This window comes from Oncorhynchus mykiss, chromosome 4 (genome assembly GCF_013265735.2).
Source record: "Oncorhynchus mykiss isolate Arlee chromosome 4, USDA_OmykA_1.1, whole genome shotgun sequence".
NCBI lineage: Eukaryota > Metazoa > Chordata > Actinopteri > Salmoniformes > Salmonidae > Oncorhynchus > Oncorhynchus mykiss.
In genome coordinates, this window is record NC_048568.1 from 29,537,501 (window position 1) to 29,559,199 (window position 21,699).

General features: G+C 42.6%; 1 protein-coding gene across 7 annotated transcripts in view; it reads left to right on the forward strand.

The window, feature by feature from the left end:
* The window catches only part of LOC110522454 (ena/VASP-like protein), a 152,196-nt gene that overhangs the window by 57,325 nt on the left and 73,172 nt on the right, over nucleotides 1-21,699 (forward strand). The gene's annotated exons all lie outside the window — the stretch shown is intronic.

The window sequence follows — 21,699 nt, forward strand, 5'->3', positions numbered from 1 at the left end:
AGTAATGACATTTCTGCAATTGAATTAGCTACAAAGGGAAATCATAGTAGTTACAAAGCCCAGTTGGGTCACCTGCTACAGTCCAGTCCGGACTGGACCAAATGTGAACCAATAATATGTTTCACAATTTTGGAGAGCACAGTACAGTAAAGCACAGTACAGTATAGTAAAGTTAAAACAAAAAGTTGAGTAGAGTATACTGTAGTTCAGTACAGTACAAAATCCTGGAGGGACTAACTGTACTCTACTTTACTGAATTCTACTGTACTGTACTGAACTCTACTCTACTCACGTCGACTATACTGTACTGTACTGTACTGAACTCTACTGTACTGTACTGAACTCTACTCATGTCGACTGTACTGTACTGAACTCTACTTTACTGAACTCTACTGTACTATACTGAACTCTACTCTACTCACGTCGACTGTACTGTACTGTACTCTACTTTACTGAACTCTACTGTAGTGTACTGAACTCTACTCTACTCACGTCGACTGTACTGTACTGTACTCTACTTTACTGAACTATGCTGTAGTGTACTGAACTCTACTCACATCGACTGTACTGTACTGTACTGTACTGTACTGTACTGTACTGTACTCAACTCTACTTTACTGAACTCTACTGTAATGTACTGAACTCTACTCTACTCACATCGACTGTACTGTACTGTACTGTACTGTACTGTACTGTACTGTACTCAACTCTACTTTACTGAACTCTACTGTAATGTACTGAACTCTACTCTACTCATGTCGACTGTTCTGTACTGTACTGTACTGTACTGAACTCTACTCTACTCATGTCGACTCTACTGTACTGTACTGTACTCAACTCTACTTTACTGAACTCTACTGTAGTGTACTGAACTCTACTCTACTCACGTCGACTGTACTGTACTGTACTGTACTCTACTCTACTCTACTTTACTGAACTCTACTGTAGTGTACTGAACTCTACTCTACTCATGTCGACTCTACTGTACTGTACTGTACTCAACTCTACTTTACTGAACTCTACTGTAGTGTACTGAACTCTATTATACTCACGTCGACTGTACTGTACTGTACTGTACTGTACTGTACTGTACTGTACTGTACTGTACTCAACTCTACTTTACTGAACTCTACTGTAATGTACTGAACTCTACTCTACTCATGTCGACTGTTCTGTACTGTACTGTACTGAACTGAACTCTACTCTACTCATGTCGACTGTTCTGTACTGTACTGTACTGAACTCTACTCTACTCATGTCGACTGTTCTGTACTGTACTGTACTCTACTCTACTCATGTCGACTGTTCTGTACTGTACTGTACTGTACTGAACTCTACTCTACTCATGTCGACTCTACTGTACTGTACTGTACTCAACTCTACTTTACTGAACTCTACTGTAGTGTACTGAACTCTACTCTACTCACGTCGACTGTACTGTACTGTACTGTACTCTACTCTACTCTACTCTACTTTACTGAACTCTACTGTAGTGTACTGAACTCTACTCTACTCATGTCGACTCTACTGTACTGTACTGTACTCAACTCTACTTTACTGAACTCTACTGTAGTGTACTGAACTCTATTATACTCACGTCGACTGTACTGTACTGTACTGTACTGAACTGAACTCTACTTTACTGAACTCTACTGTAGTGTACTGAACTCTACTCTACTCATGTTGACTGTACTGTACTGTACTGAACTCTACTTTACTGAACTCTACTGTAGTGTACCGAACTCTACTCACGTCATTAAAATAATAGCCGTGTGTAGAATAATATCCAAATATGAAAAAGGAGGATATTGCTTATTTCTACCTTTGTGTACCATGGAGAGAATGTCGTTCATATCCATAATTGTGCATTTCTGTGTCGTACAGATCAGGGACCCATGATGAAATTGATTAAGTCCACTTTACTTAGTTGTTTACGTCACTGTAGTTCAATAACCCAGATACAGTAGATGTTTTCAAAGTCAAGGTGTTATGTCATACATAGCTGACAGCCCATTCTGTCTGCAGACGTCTTTCAATCTTCATTCAGAGCAGATATTTAACACTGTTTTTAGAAAACGTGGTCACATAAAAACCTGAGGGAGATTTGACCGAAATTCTGTTACCAAACTTTAAATTTGCACTGTTCCAATAAATGTGTTTTTGTCAAATGTTCAGTGTAAAATGTTCTAAGTAGTCCTTGTGCATAGAGTTGTATGGTTTGTTAAACTTCGAAATCAATGTTTTTTGTTTGGTATACATTTTAAAGTGACAAATCTGAGTCCGTTACCGTGGAATTGCCCCAAGGACGTCTGTAGCATTGTTCCGCTCTGTCTGTAATTAAAGCAAGATAGACTGCATGTCTGTCTTCTGAAGGCCCCTGGCATTCTGAACCCATTTTATTTATATCACATCACAGTCACAGCTCATTCATCTTTTCTTCCTCAGCCATATTTTCTAGGCCAAACGAATATTCCACTCTAGTTGTCATGCCAATAGATTAGTATGCTCTTGCGTGGTCTTTCTGCAGTGGAGTGAGTGACTCTGCAGCAGAGACTGAGTGAGTGTGCATGCTCTGTGCAGTCTGCATCCTGGTATTCAGGCTCTAGAACATTCAAACACATAGTCAGATTCAGAAACACACACACACTGTCCAAAACATACATCAAGCTCTCAAGGCTTCAACACACAATCAAACATGATGTCAGACATGAAAACACTCCAACTACAACACAGACACACACACACACACACACACACGTAGAACATCACTCTAATACACAGGTCACAACCTCTCCTTCATTCTTGGTCAATACATTTCATGTCTCTGCTGCAACAGTATTAGTCTGGACCACAGCGACTTCCCTCTCCTGTCTTCCATGCTGGATTTAAAAGTGGTTTACATTTGGTCAGTCACCCTGGCCTTGATTTCAACGTCCACAGGCCTCGTTTTTCGTAGGGTCTGGTGCAGCTTTAATTTCAACGTCCTGTCACGTCTGCTCCTCCCCTCCAGCGTACGACGTCGCCAATGTACTAACCACCGGTCCTGGGATTCATCATTACACACACCTGTCACTCATCATTACGTGCACCTATTACTCATCATTACACACACTTGGCACTCATCATTATGCGCACCTGTTACTCATTATGATTCACACCTGGACTCCATTACTTTCATCATTTCCTTCCCTTTAAATGTCACTCTCCCATTTTCACTCACCAGTTGGTATTGTTCTCGTGTATTGGCGTACTGCCTTATGTTAGTGTCGTGTTCTTTGGTTTTGTTGTTTTATTAAAAAGTTTCACCTGCTTCCGACTCACCTCCCCTTCATTACAGTCCACAGATGTTTATTTTTGGTCTGGTCTGGACCGTCCTTGATTTGTCCCAAACATAGACTGAGCTCTCTGTCCATCTGTAAGAGCACAACAGAACAAATAGTTACTGTATGTCTCTTGGCATAGCCCATGAACCCTAAACCTAACCCAAATAGTTGATTTAATCCTAAATCTAACCAAAATAGTTTATTCAATCCTAAACCAAACCCAAATAGCCTATTGAATCCTAAACCTAACCCAAATAGCCAATTGAATCCTAAACCTAACCAAATAGCCTATTGAATCCTAAACCTAACCCAAATAGCCGATTGAATCCTAAACCTAACCCAAATAGCCGATTGAATCCTAAACCTAACCCAAATAGCCTATTGAATCCTAAACCTAACCCAATTAGCCTATTGAATCCTAAACCTAACCTAAATAGCCTATTGAATCCTAAACCTAACCCAAATAGCCAATTGAATCCTAAACCTAACCCAAATAGCCGATTGAATCCTAAACCTAAACCAAATAGCCTATTGAATCCTAAACCTAACCCAAATAGCCGATTGAATCTTAAACCTAACCCAAATAGCCTATTGAATCCTCAACCTAACCCAAATAGCCGATTGAATCCTAAGCCTAACCCAAATAGCCGATTGAATCCTAAACCTAACCCAAATAGCCAATTGAATCCTAAACCTAACCCAAATAGCCTATTGAATCCTAAACCTAACCCAAATAGCCGATTGAATCCTAAACCTAACCCAAATAGCCGATTGAATCCTAAACCTAACCCAAATAGCCGATTGAATCCTAAACCTAACCCAAATAGCCTATTGAATCCTAAACCTAACCCAAATAGCCTATTGAATCCTAAACCTAACCCAAATAGCCTATTGAATCCTAAACCTAACCCAAATAGCCGATTGAATCCTAAGCCTAACCCAAATAGCCTATTGAATCCTAAACCTAACCCAAATAGCCTATTGAATCCTAAACCTAACCCAAATAGCCTATTGAATCCTAAACCTAACCCAAATAGCCGATTGAATCCTAAGCCTAACCCAAATAGCCGATTGAATCCTAAACCTAACCCAAATAGCCGATTGAATCCTAAACCTAACCCAAATAGCCGATTGAATCCTAAACCTAACCCAAATAGCCTATTGAATCCTAAACCTAACCCAAATAGCTGATTGAATCCTAAACCTAACCCAAATAGCCTATTGAATCCTAAACCTAACCCAAATAGCCGATTGAATCCTAAACCTAACCCAAATAGCCGATTGAATCCTAAACCTAACCCAAATAGCCGATTGAATCCTAAACCTAACCCAAATAGCCTATTGAATCCTAAACCTAACCCAAATAGCCTATTGAATCCTAAACCTAACCCAAATAGCCGATTGAATCCTAAACCTAACCCAAATAGCCTATTGAATCCTAAACCTAACCCAAATAACCGATTGAATCCTAAACCTAACCCAAATAGCCGATTGAATCCTAAACCTAACCCAAATAGCCTATTGAATCCTAAACCTAACCCAAATAGCCTATTGAATACTAAACCTAACCCAAATAGCCTATTGAATCCTAAACCTAACCCAAATAGCCTATTGAATACTAAACCTAACCCAAATAGCCGATTGAATCCTAAACCTAACCCAAATAGCCTATTGAATCCTAAACCTAACCCAAATAGCCGATTGAATCCTAAACCCAACCCAAATAGCCTATTGAATACTATACCTAACCCAAATAGCCGATTGAATCCTAAACCTAACCCAAATAGCCAATTGAATCCTAAACCTAACCCAAATAGCCTATTGAATACTAAACCTAACCCAAATAGCCTATTGAATACTAAACCTAACCCAAATAGCCTATTGAATCCTAAACCTAACCCAAATAGCCTATTGAATCCTAAACCTAACCCAAATAGCCGATTGAATTCTAGACCTAACCCAAAGAGCCTATTGAATACTAAACCTAACCCAAATAGCCGATTGAATCCTAAACCTAACCCAAATAGCCTATTGAATACTAAACCTAACCCAAATAGCCGATTGAATCCTAAACCTAACCCAAATAGCCTATTGAATACTAAACCTAACCCAAATAGCCAATTGAATCCTAAACCTAACCGAAATAGCCAATTGAATCCTAAACCTAACCCAAATAGCCTATTGAATACTAAACCTAACCCAAATAGCCTATTGAATACTAAACCTAACCCAAATAGCCTATTGAATCCTAAACCTAACCCAAATAGCCTATTGAATCCTAAACCTAACCCAAATAGCCGATTGAATCCTAAACCCAACCCAAATAGCCTATTGAATACTAAACCTAACCCAAATAGCCGATTGAATCCTAAACCTAACCCAAATAGCCTATTGAATACTAAACCTAACCCAAATAGCCGATTGAATCCTAAACCTAACCCAAATAGCCTATTGAATCCTAAACCTAACCCAAATAGCCGATTGAATCCTAAACCTAACCCAAATAGCCTATTGAATCCTAAACCTAACCCAAATAGCCGATTGAATCCTAAACCTAACCCAAATAGCCGATTGAATCCTAAACCTAACCCAAATAGCCTATTGAATCATAAACCTAACCCAAATAGCCTATTGAATCCTAAACCTAACCCAAATAGCCTATTGAATCCTAAACCTAACCCAAATAGCCTATTGAATCCTAAACATAACCCAAATAGCCGATTGAATACTAAACCTAACCCAAATAGCCTATTGAATCCTAAACCTAACCCAAATAGCCTATTGAATACTAAACCTAACCCAAATAGCCTATTGAATCCTAAACCTAACCCAAATAGCCTATTGAATCCTAAACCTAACCCAAATAGCCTATTGAATCCTAAACATAACCCAAATAGCCGATTGAATACTAAACCTAACCCAAATAGCCTATTGAATCCTAAACCTAACCCAAATAGCCGATTGAATCCTAAACCTAACCCAAATAGATGGGCAGAGTGGGTAAGCAAAATAGTAATACGTTTCTCTATATCTCACAATTTAATCTGATGGACGTCTTAAAATTTAGGAAAAAATAATCATGGTTTTCGATTTCGATATTTTTGTAAACATTAAATGCACTATGCATTATGTGGGTTGAATGCTGTAACAGCACAGAATAAAACAATTAATACAAGTCCCATGACGGTAATGACTGCCCATTACTGCTTATTACTTATTAACCATAATTTATTCACATGACTTCACGTTAATAAAATATTTCAATTGTCTATATTACATTTGTTTAATTTGATGACTTTATTATTTCATTTCAAGTCGTCATCTCATCTCTATAGAGCTGCTTGCTATACTGTCTGACAAAATCACTATTTTGTAGTTCTTCAAAGTAAATAAGGCATGCTTTTATGACTGCTGAATATCAACTATCAATCACTTAGATTGTGTATTTTCAAGTGGAGATACCTCGCGAAGCAACTACTCTCTATCCCTCTTAATCAAGCAGTCTCTTCTCTCCCTCTCCCTTTCCGTGTCTACCCCACACAGACCGGTGTCCTGGCTAAATTCCCAATCTGGCCCTCATACCATAATGGCCTACCTAATCTAGATTCTAGATTAGATTCCAAGATGGCGTAGCAGTTCAGACGTCTTTGTCTTGTCGTGTCCCTTGTACATATATTTTTTTCTTCATATATATTTCGGATATACAGTTGAAGTCGGATGTTTACAAACACTTAGGTTGGAGTCATTAAAACTCGTTTTTCAACCACTCCACAAATTTCTATAGTTTTGGCAAGTCGGTTAGGACATCTACTTTGTGCATGACACAAGTCATTTTTCCAACAATTGTTTACAGACAGATTATTTCACTTATAATTCACAGTATCACAATTCCAGTGGGTCAGAAGTTCACATACACTAAGTTGACTGCCTTTAAAACTTCTTGTGACTCTCAAACCCGGATCCGGGAGCGTAATCATCGCCTGACACTAATTAGCATAACACAACGGACATAAATCTTCCTAGAGAATTTTCCTATTCATGAAAATCACAAGTGAAATATATTGGAACACAGTTTAGCCTTTTGTTAATCACCCTGTCGTCTCAAATTTTCTAAATATGCTTTACAGCCAACGCTAGACAAGCATTTGTGGAAGTTTATCATAGACTAGCATAGCATTATGCCTTGCTAGCAGCATTCAACCTTGTCGCGAAAATCTGAAAAGCAATCAAATTAAATCGTTTACCTTTGATGAACTTCGGATGTTTTCACTCACGAGACTCCCAGGTAGATAGCCAAAGTTCATTTTTTCCCCAAAATATTATTTTTGTAGGCGAAATAGCTCCATTTGTTCTTCACGTTTGGCTGAGAAATCGCCCGGAAATTGCGGTCACCACAACCCCAAAAGATATTCCAAATTAGCTCCATAATATCGACAGAAACATGGCAAACGTTGTTTATAATCAATCCTCAAGGTGTTTTTCTAATATCTATTCGATAATATATCCGGCGGGACAATTCGTTTTTCAGTAGGACCTATTGGAGTAATGGCTACCTCTGTATTTTACACGAGAATCTCTCTCGGAGCCACCATGTGACCACTTACGCAATGTGCCCGCCTACGGCTATTCTTCAACAGAAATGCGTAAAACTACGTCACAATGCTGTAGACACCTTGGGGAATACGTAGAAAGCGTAAGCTCGTTGATGGCACATTCACAGCTGAATAGGGACTCATTGGAACGCAGCGCTTTCAAAACCTGGGGCACTTCCGGATTGGATTGTTCTCAGGCTTTCGCCTGCAACATCAGTTCTGTTATACTCACAGACAATATCTTTACAGTTTTGGAAACGTTAGAGTGTTTTCTATCCAAAGCTGTCAATTATATGCATATTCTAGCATCTTGTCCTGACAAAATATCACGTTTAAAACGGGAACGTTTTTTTTCCAAAAATGAAAATACTGCCCCCTAGTACCAACATGTTTTAAACAGCTTGGAAAATTCCAGAAAATGATGTCTTGGCTTTAGAAGCTTCTGATAGGCTAATTGATATTATTTGAGTCAATACCTGTGGGTATATTTCAAAGCCTACCTTCAAATTCAGTGCCTCTTTGCTTGACATCATGGGAAAATCTAAACAAATCAGCCAAGACCTCAGAAAAATAATTGTAGACCTCCACAAGTCTGGTTCGTCCTTGGAAGCAATTTCCAAACGCCTGACGGTACCACGTTCATCTGTACAAGCAGTAGTACACAATAATAAACACCATGGGACCACGCAGCCGTCATACCGTTCAGGAAGGAGGCGCGTTCTGTCTCCTAGAGATGAACGTACTTTGGTGCGAAAAGTGCATATCAATCCCAGAACAACAGCAAAGGCCCTTGTGAAGATGCTGGAGGAAACAGGTACAAAAGTATCTCTATCCACAGTAAAACGGGTCCTATATCGGCATAACCTGAAAGGCCGCTCAGGAAGGAAGAAGCCACTGCTCCAAAACCGCCATAAAAAAGCCAGACTACGGTTTGCAACTGCACATTTGGAGGAAAAATGGGGAGGCTTGCAAGCCGAAGAACACCATCCCAACCATGAAGCACGGGGGTGGCAGCATCATGTTGTGGGGGTGCTTTGCTGCAGGAAGGACTGATGCACTTCACAAAATAGATGGCATCATGAGGAAAGAAAATGATATGGATATATTGAGGCAACATCTCAAGACATCATTCAGGAAGTTAAAGCTTGGTCGCAAATGGGTCTTCCAAATGGACAATGACCCCAAGCAAAGTTGTGTCAAAATGGCTTAAGGACAACAAAGTCAAGGTATTGGAGTGGCCATCACAAAGCCCTGACCTCAATCCTATGGAAAATTTGTGGGCAGAACTGAAAAGGCGTGTGCGAGCAAGGAGGCCTACAAACCTGACTCAGTTACACCAGCTCTGTCAGGAGGAATGGGCCAAAATTCACCCAACTTATTGTGGGAAGCATGTGGAAGGCTACCCGAAATGTTTGATCCAAGTTAAATAATTTCAAGGCAATTCTACCAAATACTAATTGAGTGTATGTAAACTTCTGACCCACTGGGAATGTGATGAAATAAATAATAAATGCTGAAATAAATCCTTCTCTCTACTATTATTCTGACATTTCACATTCTTAAAATAAAGTGGTGATCCTAACTGACCTAAGACAGGGAATTTTTACTAAGATTAAATGTCAGGAATTGTGAAAACTGAGTTTAAATGTATTTGGCTAAGGTATATGTAAAAGCCAGAGCATACCGGACTGCTTTTTCTCCACCAAATGTCCACATCTCCGGAATCCTACCGCAAGCTCTGAACCTTTTCACCTGGATCATCGCAGCTAGCTAACTGCTATCCGAGTGGCTACTCCTGGCTAACGTCTCTTTCCCGAAGCAAGGACCTAGCCTTGAACTAGCCTCATGCTATGCCCATTTCCCGGCTAGCTGAAGAGGTCCATCAGCCACTCCTTGGGCTACTATACCTACAGTGCCTTGCGAAAGTATTCGGCCCCCTTGAACTTTGCGACCTTTTGCCACATTTCAGGCTTCAAACATAAAGATATAAAACTGTATTTTTTTGTGAAGAATCAACAAAAAGTGGGACACAATCATGAAGTGGAACGACATTTATTGGATATTTCAAACTTTTTTAACAAATCAAAAACTGAAAATTTGGGCGTGCAAAATTATTCAGCCCCTTTACTTTCAGTGCAGCAAACTCTCTCCAGAAGTTCAGTGAGGATCTCTGAATGATCCAATGTTGACCTAAATGACTAATGATGATAAATACAATCCACCTGTGTGTAATCAAGTCTCCGTATAAATGCACCTGCACTGTGATAGTCTCAGAGGTCCGTTAAAAGCGCAGAGAGCATCATGAAGAACAAGGAACACACCAGGCAGGTCCGAGATACTGTTGTGAATAAGTTTAAAGCCGGATTTGGATACAAAAAGATTTCCCAAGCTTTAAACATCCCAAGGAGCACTGTGCAAGCGATAATATTGAAATGGAAGGAGTATCAGACCACTGCAAATCTACCAAGACCTGGCCGTCCCTCTAAACTTTCAGCTCATACAAGGAGAAGACTAATCAGAGATGCAGCCAAGAGGCCCATGATCACTCTGGATGAACTGCAGAGATCTACAGCTGAGGTGGGAGACTCTGTCCATAGGACAACAATCAGTCATATATTGCACAAATCTGGCCTTTTTGGAAGAGTTGCAAGAAGAGAGCCATTTCTTAAAGATATCCATAAAAAGTGTCGTTTAAAGTTTGCCACAAGCCACCTGGGAGACACACCAAACATGTGGAAGAAGGTGCTCTGGTCAGATGAAACCAAAATGTAACGTTTTGGCAACAATGCAAAACGTTATGTTTGGCGTAAAAGCAACACAGCTCATCACACTGAACACACCATCCCCACTGTCAAACATGGTGGTGGCAGCATCATGGTTTGGGCCTGCTTTTCTTCAGCAGGGACAGGGAAGATGGTTAAAATTGATGGGAAGATGGATGGAGCCAAATACAGGACCATTCTGGAAGAAAACCTGATGGAGTCTGCAAAAGACCTGAGACTGGGACAGAGATTTGTCTTCCAACAAGACAATGATCCAAAACATAAAGCAAAATCTACAATGGAATGGTTCAAAAATAAACATATCCAGGTGTTAGAATGGTTAAAAAATAAACATATCCAGGTGTTAGAATGGCCAAGTCAAAGTCCAGACCTGAATCCAATCGAGAATCTGTGGGAAGAACTGAAAACTGCTGTTGACAAATGCTCTCCATCCAACCTCACTGAGCTCGAGCTGTTTTGCAAGAAGGAATGGGAAAACATTTCAGTCTCTTGATGTGCAAAACTGATAGAGACATACCCCAAGCGACTTACAGCTGTAATCGCAGCAAAAGGTGGCGCTACAAAGTATTAACTTAAGGGGGCTGAATAATTTTGCACGCCCAATTTTTCAGTTTTTGATTTGTTAAAAAAGTTTGAAATATCCAATAAATGTCGTTCCACTTCATGATTGTGTCCCACTTGTTGTTGATTCTTCACAAAAAAATACAGTTTTATATCTTTATGTTTGAAGCCTGAAATGTGGCAAAAGGTCGCAAAGTTCAAGGGGGCCGAATACTTTCACAAGGCACTGTATTTTGCCAATTGGCCTGGACCCCTTTTACTGGTGACACGGAGCCCCATCGATCCATCACGACTGGTCTACTGACGTAATCCGCCCAAGGGGGTTTCAACAGGGTCCTCCGTCACGACATCCCCTGAAGGCCCATCCGCTAGCCTGCTAGCCGTGGTACGCTAGCTGTCTAAAGCATATCGGACTGTAAGCTGAAGAGGTCCATCAGCAAATTTCTTGGGCTACAATACCTATTTTGCCAATTGGCCTGGACCCTTTTCCTGCCTACACGGAGCCCTGCCGATCCATCACGACTGGTGTGCCGACGTAACCGTCCGAGGGCGCTACAACAGACTATTCCATCGCGACGTCCCCCTAAGGCCCTTCTGCTAGCCTGCTATCCCCGGCCCACTAGCTGTCTGAATCGCCCTGTCTCCAGCCCATCCAGCTACTCATTGGACCCTATGATCACTCGGCTACGCATGCCTCTCCCTAATGTCAACTGTCCATTGCTGTTTTGTTTAGGGATTATTGTCTTATTTCATTGTAGAGCCTCCAGCCCTGCTCAATATGCCTTAGCTAGCCCTTTTGTTCCACCTCCCACACATGCGGCGACCTCACCTGGTTTAAATGGTGTCTCTCGAGACAAAACCTCTCTCATCGTCACTCAATGCCTAGGTTTACCTCCACTGTATTCACATCCTACCATACCCTTGTCTGTACATTATGCCTTGAATCTATTCTTCCGCGCCCAGAAACCTGCTCCTTTTACTCTCTGTTCTGAACATACTAGATGACCAGTTCGTATAGCCTTCAGCCGTACCCTTATCCTTCTCTTCCTCTGGTGATGTAGAGGTTAATCCAAGCCCTGCAGCACCTAGCTCCACTCCTATTCCCCAGGCACTCTCATTTGTTTACTTCTGTAACCGTAAAAGCCTTGGTTTCATGCATGTTAACATTAGAAGCCTCCTACCCAAGTTTGTTTTACTCACTGCTTTAGCACACTCTGCAACCCAGATGTCCTAGCTATGTTTGAATCCTGGCTTAGGAAGGCCACCAAAAATCCTGAAATTTCCATCCCTAACTATAACATTTTCCGACAAGATAGAACTGCCAAAGGGGGCGGAGTTGCAATCTACTGCAGAGAGAGCCTGCAGAGTTCTGTCATGCTATCCAGGTCTGTGCCCAAACAATTTGAGCTTCTACTTCTAAAAATCTACCTTTCCAGAAACAAGTCTCTCATCGTTGCCACTTGTTATAGACCACCTTCAGCCCCCAGCTGTGCCCTGGACACCATATGTGAATTGATTTCCCCTCATCTATCTTCAGAGCTCGTACTGTTAGGTGACCTAAACTGGGACATGCTTAACACCCCGGCTGTCCTACAATCTAAGATAGATGCCCTCAATCTCACACAAATTATCAATGAACCTACCAGGTACAACCCCAAATCCGTAAACACGGGCACCCTCATAGATATCATCCTGACCAACCTGCCCTCTAAATACACATCTGCTGTCTTCAACCAGGATCTCAGCGATCACTGCCTCATTGCCTACGTCCATAATGGGTCTGCGGTCAAACGACCACCCCATATCACTGTCAAACGCTGCCTAAAACACTTCAGTGACCAGGCCTTTCTAATCGACCTGCCGCCGGGTATCCTGGAAGGATATTGACCTCATTCCATCAGTAGAGGATGCTTGGTTATTCTTTAAAAGTCTTTGCTAGGTAAAGCCCCACCTTAGCTCAGCTCACTGGTCTCCATAGCAGCACCCACCCGTAGCACGCACTCCAGCAGGTATATTTCACTGGTCACCCCCAAAGCCAATTCTTCCATTGGCCGCCTTCCAGTTCTCTGCTGCTAATGACTGGAACGAATTGCAAATCACTGAAACTGGAGACTCTTATCTCTCTCACTAACTTTAAGTATCAGCTGTCAGAGCAGCTTACAGATCATTGCACCTGTACATAGCCCATCTGTAAACAGCCCATCCAACGACCTCATCCCCATTTTGTTATTTATTTTTTGCTCTTTTGCACCTAAGTATCTCTACTTGCACATTCATCTTCTGCACATCTATCACTCCAGTGTTTAATTGCTAAATTGTAATTACTTCTCCACTACGGCCTATTTATTGCCTTACCTCGCTTATCTTACCTCATTTGCACACACTGTGTATAGATTTTTTTCTATTGTGTTATTGACTGTACGTTTGTTTATTCCATGTGTAACTCTGTGTTGTTGTTTGTGTCGCACTGCTTTGCTTTATCTTAGCCATGTCGCAGTTGTAAATGAGAACTTGTTCTCAACTGGCCTACCTGGTTAAATAAAGGTTAAATAAAAAATGTTTAAAGAAATAAATCATCCCCAGCTTCCAATTGGCTCATTCATCCCTCCTCCTCTCCCCTGTAACTATTCCCCAGGTCATTGCTGTAAATGAGAATGTGTTCTCAGTCAACAAACCTGGTAAAATAAGGCAAGAAATATATATTACAAGTATATTACGCAATGGATTTGGTCATTGTAGTTAATTACCATGTTTTCTGTGCTAAACTATGTAGAATATTGGCCTGTTGGAAACTACAACTCCCTACTACATAGTACAGTTCGGGCTTGAGCTGATTTGTCTCCAGAGAAACTGCACATTGAACTCACTTTTTTTTTGAAAGAAAGTAAAGGGATTCAAATAATTGAACTAACACACACACAGACACACACCTCTCCAGTGGTTAAAGTAACAACTGGACGTAGGTGAATCAGATCCCAGATATGTGGTTAGGAGCAACTAATACTTTAAGCAAGGGGGGCTAAGGTACCATTATCATCATTGACCCGGTGGGGGGACTGTCTTTAGCACAGTGCTATAAATGCTGCTTTAGGTTTAGTAGGGAATTGGTCATGTGTGTGCCACAGTTATAAATGTTTAAGCTGTCAGCTGTTCAATGCTGCTGCTGCTTTGATGTTTTATGCAGTGCCGCACACACACACACACACACACCGCTCTGTTTCATTTTGCAGTTCCTTGGCTCATTTTTTAAACTAAACATCTCCAACATGAATTCCTATTTTGGAGACAGTGAAAATGGTGTAACGGGACTAGAAAACAATTTGTTGTAAACTATATTTGTCCTGCCAGCCATCTCGCTTGTTAGTTGGATGTTGTCATCTGTAGATGGCTCTGCTATACAAAGACGGGTTCTGTCTACCTCTCTCCCCTGAAGAGTTATTGTTGTGACCTCAACAAGGTCTCTCTCTCTCTCTCTCTCTTTGTCTCTCTCCTTTCTTTCTCTCTCTCTCTCTTGTCTCTCTCTCTGTGTCAGGGTTATGTGAAGTGCCTTGGGTTAATGCTCTGCTGTTTGCATTAGTAGAGGGAGAGAGAAAGAGAGAGAGCGGGAGGGAGAGGAAAGAGGAATAGAGAGAGAGAGTTTCAGTTCCTCTCCACTCCAAGAACCTGTAACAGAAGTAGGATCATTTCTGCCAGACAGACACACTGAGTTGATACTGATATTGACATTCACTACAGCAACACTTTATTCTGGGAACAATTACTGACTTGCTAGAGATTTTGAGATTGACTTAGTTGTCATTATTTAAACCTAGAATCAGGACCTGTGCAGTAAACGTGACCATCGGTGTATGTTATCATCATAAATGTGAGTGCTGTGACTGAAGCTCCCATTGCGTGTGTGTGACCTGATTCTGCTGGAGATTCCCGTGGACAGCACTGTAATGTTACTCTGCTTGAGGTCCTAACAGAAGAAGTATAGCCTTGAGATTTCCAGAGACACACTCTGGAAACTGAAGAGGAACATATGTGGCCCCAAGGTTTACACTGACAGAATATATTAAGGCATAGTACACACACACACACACACACACTCACTCACTCACTCACTCACTCACATATGGTAATCATCTCCAGGAGAGGACTGACTCTTACGTTAGTGATATTTCCAGCCTGCTCATATCTCCTACTGTCCTTTCTGTGAGGTTGTTGGTGGTCATTTGTGAGAATGAAGGGACAGTGTAAATGTTTGTTCCTTTCTGGCATGACTACAGGCACAACACTTCATTTAACATTTTACATTGTAGGAAAAAAACTGTTTAGTTTAAAAATGTTTTATCGTCAACATTTTGTGGCAGTTTTGAGTGGATTCCTAGAGAGTCTTTCAGGTCCTTTGTAATGCATACAGTAGTACGGTCCTGTATACCTGGAACGTGGAGCAGGTAGATTCACTACTCTGATAATTATCTCTGGTCCCAGTGTGATGAGGATTCGGGTGGGTGGCGTGTCCATTCCAAGTGTGCGTCAGATTTTGTTGTGTATTTGCGAGGGAGTGAGGGAGATTGTGTGTCCATCCATACGGCGTGTGTGTGTGTGTGTATGCTTTGAATAGGTAGCGTGTCTGCTCACTCTGACAGTGCGTTGTTTTGCTGCTCATCTCTGATCAGGGAACTGATGATAAAAGAGTAAATTTAGCCCAGAGCACCAGTGTTGTGTCAGAATTAGAGTGGGGAAGAAAAGCTGTGAAGCTGGTGATTATAGTGATGAGAGCACAGCAAGACTCTCTCATTCAGCTGTCTGGAAACAGAAATACAGCTCTCTCTCTCTCTCTCTCTCTCTCTCTCTCTCTCTCTCTCTCTCTCTCTCATTCAGCTGGCTGGAAACAGAGAAATACATCTCTCTCTCTCTCTCTCTCTCTCTCTCTCTCATTCAGCAGGCTGGAAACAGAGAAATACATCTCTGTCTCTCTCTCTCTCTCTCTCTCTCTCTCTCTCTCTCTCTCTCATTCAGCTGGCTGGAAACAGAGAAATGCAGCTCTCTCTCTCTCTCTCTCTCTCTCTCTCTCTCTCATTCAGCTGGCTGGAAACAGAAATGCAGCTCTCTCTCTCTCTCATTTAGTTGGCTATAAACATAACAATATGCATCACCCTCTCCCTCTCCATCTATCCCTCTCAGGGGCGCAACTTTGGTTTTAGAAGTGGGGGGACATAACTTTTTTTTTATCCGATCAGATAAACACTCCAAACAGCCTACCCAACCGTTCGGAGGGAGGGAGGGAGGGAGGGAGGGAGGGAGGGAGGGCGCGGGAGAGTGTGTGTGTGTGTGTGATGTTCAGAGGAGGTGATGGGCCAGATGAGCTATAACTGCTGCTGCAGCTGAAAACATCTGGGTCAAAAAATCTACAACTGAAACATGTCAGTATAGTGGAGGGGATTTGGTACATCCCTAGGCTTTCTCCAGAGTACAGGGTGGTATTTAACGTGTGTGTGTGTGTGTGTGTGTGTGTGTGTGTGTGTGTGTGTGTGTGTGTTTGCGTCAACAGAAAACTCCACTCAGTTATAGCTTGCTGCTGCTTCTCCTGTCAAGGTGCAAACAGAAACGCCTAACTTATTCATGTCTCAGAGACAAATTGTACATGCTTCAACAGGTGTGGCATGTGGTGTGTTGTACGCTGGGAAACTGTAGTGTGTGTCTGCCCCTGAATGGTCACAGAACGGGTCGTTCAATGTCGTAACTCATCTCTCTTCTTCTCAGTCCATCTCTCTTTCTCTCTTCTACTTCTCCCCCTCTCTTCTTTTTATCTCACTCTTCTCCTTCTTTCTCTCTTCTCTTCTCATTCTCTATCTTGCTGCCTCTCTCGTTCTCTTTTCATGTGAGAGTCTCGTTTATTTTTGCTGGCTAGGGTAAGGCGATTGCCAAGAACTCCTTTTTAAAATTAACTCAGCCGCCGAGTTAAAGAAAATAAATTAAACAACTCACTGCCTTACTGGCTAATTTAAAGCCTGTTAAGATGGAAACCGATAGTGACAAGTGTGTATAGCATCACTTCCACCGTCCTAATGCAATGTGTGTGTAGTTTCACTCTCACCCTAAGATGTGTGCTTATTTATAACCAAGGCTTTCTCAAAGATGTGCAGTGCTTTCATGGAAAGTAAATGACAGTGTGTTTGTGTTGTGTTTTGTTTGGAAGCAGGGTTGTTGACTCAACCAGCAGCATCTACTCTAGGACTTTACAATCACAAGACCTCAAATCACTGTAGGCTCTAGGGTTAATAGTTCCAGGGTTAATAGTCCAGGGTTAATAGTCTAGGGTTAATAGTTCCAGGGTTAATAGTTCCAGGGTTAATAGTTCCAGGGTTAATAGTTCCAGGGTTAATAGTTCAGGGTTAATAGTTCCAGGGTTAATAGTCCAGGGTTAATAGTTTCAGGGTTAATAGTTCCAGGGTTAATAGTTCCAGGGTTAATAGTTCAGGGTTAATAGTCCAGGGTTAATAGTCTAGGGTTAATAGTTCCAGGGTTAATAGTTCCAGGGTTAATAGTTCCAGGGTTAATAGTTCCAGGGTTAATAGTTCCAGGGTTAATAGTTCAGGGTTAATAGTCCAGGGTTAATAGTCTAGGGTCAATAGTTCCAGGGTTAATAGTCCAGGGTTAATAGTCCAGGGTTAATAGTCTAGGGTCAATAGTTCCAGGGTTAATAGTTCCAGGGTTAATAGTTCCAGGGTTAATAGTTCAGGGTTAATAGTTCCAGGGTTAATAGTCCAGGGTTAATAGTTCCAGGGTTAATAGTTCCAGGGTTAATAGTCCAGGGTTAATAGTCCAGGGTTAATAGTTCCAGGGTTAATAGTCCAGGGTTAATAGTTCCAGGGTTAATAGTTCCAGGGTTAATAGTCCAGGGTTAATAGTCCATGTTGAAGCATCCTTCACTCATGCTGCCAAACATACCCTTGTAAAACTGACCATCCTACCAATCCTCGACTTTGGCGATGTAATTTACAAAATAGCCTCCAATACCCTACTCAACAAACTGGATGCAGTCTATCACAGTGCAATCCGTTTTGTCACCAAAGCCCCATACACTACCCACCATTGCGACCTGTACGCTCTCGTTGGCTGGCCCTCGCTTCATACTCGTCGCCAAACCCACTGGCTCCATGTCATCTACAAGACCCTGCTAGGTAAAGTCCCCCCTTATCTCAGCTCGCTGGTCACCATAGCATCTCCCACCTGTAGCACACGCTCCAGCAGGTATATCTCTCTAGTCACCCCCAAAACCAATTCTTTCTTTGGCCGCCTCTCTTTCCAGTTCTCCGCTGCCAATGACTGGAACGAACTACAAAAATCTCTGAAACTGGAAACACTTATCTCCCTCACTAGCTTTAAGCACCAACTGTCAGAGCAGCTCACAGATTACTGCACCTGTACATAGCCCACATATAATTTAGCCCTATCAACTACCTCTTTCCCAACTGTATTTAATTAATTTATTTATTTTGCTCCTTTGCACCCCATTATTTTTATTTCTACTTTGCACATTCTTCCATTGCAAAACTACCATTCCAGTGTTTTACTTTCTATATTGTATTTACCTTGCCACCAAGGCCTTTTTTTGCCTTTACCTCCCTTCTCACCTCATTTGCTCACATTGTATATAGACTTGTTTATACTTTATTATTGACTGTATGTTTGTTTTACTCCATGTGTAACTCTGTGTTGTTGTATCTGTCGAACAGCTTTGCTTTATCTTGGCCAGGTCGCAATTGTAAATGAGAACTTGTTCTCAACTTGCCTACCTGGTTAAATAAAGGTAAAATAAAAAAAAAAAAAAAAAATTATTTTCTACCTGCCAGTCAATTGATCAATTAATGACATTGATTGGCCCAAGAGTTCACTCACCTGGTGTCCAAGGTCTGAATCAGTCCATGATCGGGTGTTGAGAAGCAGAAGTGTTTTGGCCCTAAAGGACTGTATAGCCCTGAATCCTGGCTTACTGTATTCCCTGGCCTAATGTATTGGAATTGGACTAGTGGGATGAGCTTGAGAGACAGGATGGCCCAGTCAGCATGTTTATCCATTAGTCTGTTTCTCAGTCTCTAAGGTAGTGACTCACCATATCCTGACATCTCTCCTGGCCTATTTCTCATGGCTGCTGAGGAGAGACACTTTCTATACACTTAAATGGCGCTTGTTCGCTCGCTACCTTTCTATCTCCCGCTATAACTATCACTTCATCTCAGGTGATCACCCTGCCCCCCTCCCTCCCATCGCTCTGTCTCTCTGTCTCTCTCTCAACCTCAATTCAATTCAAGGGGCTTTATCTCTCTCACTTTCTCAATCTTTGTTTCCACTCACTAAGCCTCTTAGGGTCTCAGCCCCCCTACCCTCCCCTCCACTCTCTCTCCTCTGATGCAGCTCTTTCTCTTTTCTGCCCCAGGGCTGCTCTGCTAATTTTAGCCTGGTGATGAATCAGAGGCTCAGATAGGGCTATCTCTTGTTATTCAAATTATTATGTCAAAACTCTCCCTCTCCCCCTTTTCCTCCTTTTCCCATTCCTCCTCCCTTTACCCTCTCACTCTTCCTCCTCTCTCCATTCCTCCTCCCTTTCCCCTTTCACTCTTCCTCCTCTCTCCATTCCTCCTCCCTTTCCCCTTTCACTCTTCCTCCTCTCTCCATTCCTCCTCCCTTTCCCCTCTCACTCTTCCTCCTCTCTCCATTCCTCCTCCCTTTACCCTCTCACTCTTCCTCCTCTCTCCATTCCTCCTCCCTTTCCCCTCTCACTCTTCCTCCTCTCTCCATTCCTCCTCCCTTTCCCCCTCCCCTTCCTCCTCTCTCCATTCCTCCTCCCTTTCCCCCTCCCCTTCCTCATTATCCCTCTTCCTTACCCCTTTTCCCTCTTGTACACTGTCTCTCATTGTATCTAAACTCATTCCATCCTTTTCTCCGTCTCACCTCTCCTTCCATACTTTTCAATATCTCTTCTCCCACTCCCCTTTATTTCCCTTTCTCACTCCTTTTCTCTCTCATCTCTCTCTCCTATCTGCCTCTCTTCTGTCTCTTCTCTGCTTCTCTTATCTCTCCTCTCTCCTCTCAGTCTCTCCTCTCTGTCTCTCCTCTCTCTCTCCTCTGTCTCTCCTCTCTGTCTGTCTCTCTTCTGTCTCTCCTCTCTCTCTCCTCTGTCTCTCTTCTGTCTCTCATCTCTCTCTCCTCTGTCTCTCCTCTCTCTCTCTTCTCTCTCTCATCTCTCTCTCCTATCTGTCTCTCTTCTGTCTCTCCTCTCTCTCTCCTCTCTCTCTCATCTCTCTCTCCTATCTGCCTCTCTTCTGTCTCTTCTCTGCTTCTCTTGTCTCTCCTCTCTCTCTCCTCTGTCTCTCCTCTCTGTCTCTCCTCTCTGTCTCTCACCTGACTCTCCTGTCTCTCATCTCTCTCTCTCCTCTCTGTCTGTCTCTCCTCTGTCTCTCCTCTCTCTCTCCTCTGTCTCTCCTCTGTCTCTCCTCTCTCTCGCCTCTGTCTCTCCTCTCTCTCTCCTCTCTCTTATCTGTCTCTCCTCTCTGTCTCTCCTCTGACTCTCCTGTCTCTCCTCTCTCTCTCTGTCTGTCTCTCCTCTCTCTCTCCTCTGTCTCTCCCCTCTCTCTCCTCTGTCTCTCCTCTGTCTCTCCTCTCTCTCTCTCCTCTCTCTTATCTGTCTCTCCTCTGTCTCTCCTCTGTCTCTCCTCTCTGTCTCTCCTCTCTGTCTGTCTCTCCTCTGTCTCTCCTCTCTCTCTCCTCTCTGTCTCTGTCTCTCCTCTCTCTCTCCTCTCTGTCTCTGTCTCTCCTCTCTCTCTCCTCTCTCTTATCTGTCTCTCCTCTGTCTCTCCTCTGTCTCTCCTCTGACTCTCCTCTCTGTCTCTCCTCTTTGTCTCTCCTCTCTGACTCTGTCTCTCCTCTCTCTCTCCTCTCTATTATCTGTCTCTCCTCTGTCTCTCCTCTGTCTCTCCTCTCCGTCTCTCCTCTGACTCTCCTCTCTGTCTCTCCTCTTTGTCTCTCCTCTCTGACTCTGTCTCTCCTCTCTCTCTCCTCTCTATTATCTGTCTCTCCTCACTCTCTCCTCTCTGTCTCTGTCCCTCCTCTCTCTATTTCTCTCTCTCTCTCTCTCCTCTGTCTCTCCTCTCTGTCTCTCCTCTGTCTCTCCTCTCTGTCTCTCCTCTGACTCTCCTCTCTGTCTCTCCTCTGACTCTCCTCTCTGTCTCTCCTCTGACTCTCCTCTCTGTCTCTCCTCTGACTCTCCTCTCTGTCTCTCCTCTGACTCTCCTCTCTGTCTCTCCTCTGTCTCTTTGAGTAACATTGTACATCTCCCTCCGTGTCCCAGACTCACAGGCATAGTAAACTTATGATCTAAAAGTGATCTCTGTGTGGAAGGAGGGGGGAGGTGAAGGTCACTGAAGAGAGAGAGCCTCAGTGGGCTGTGTT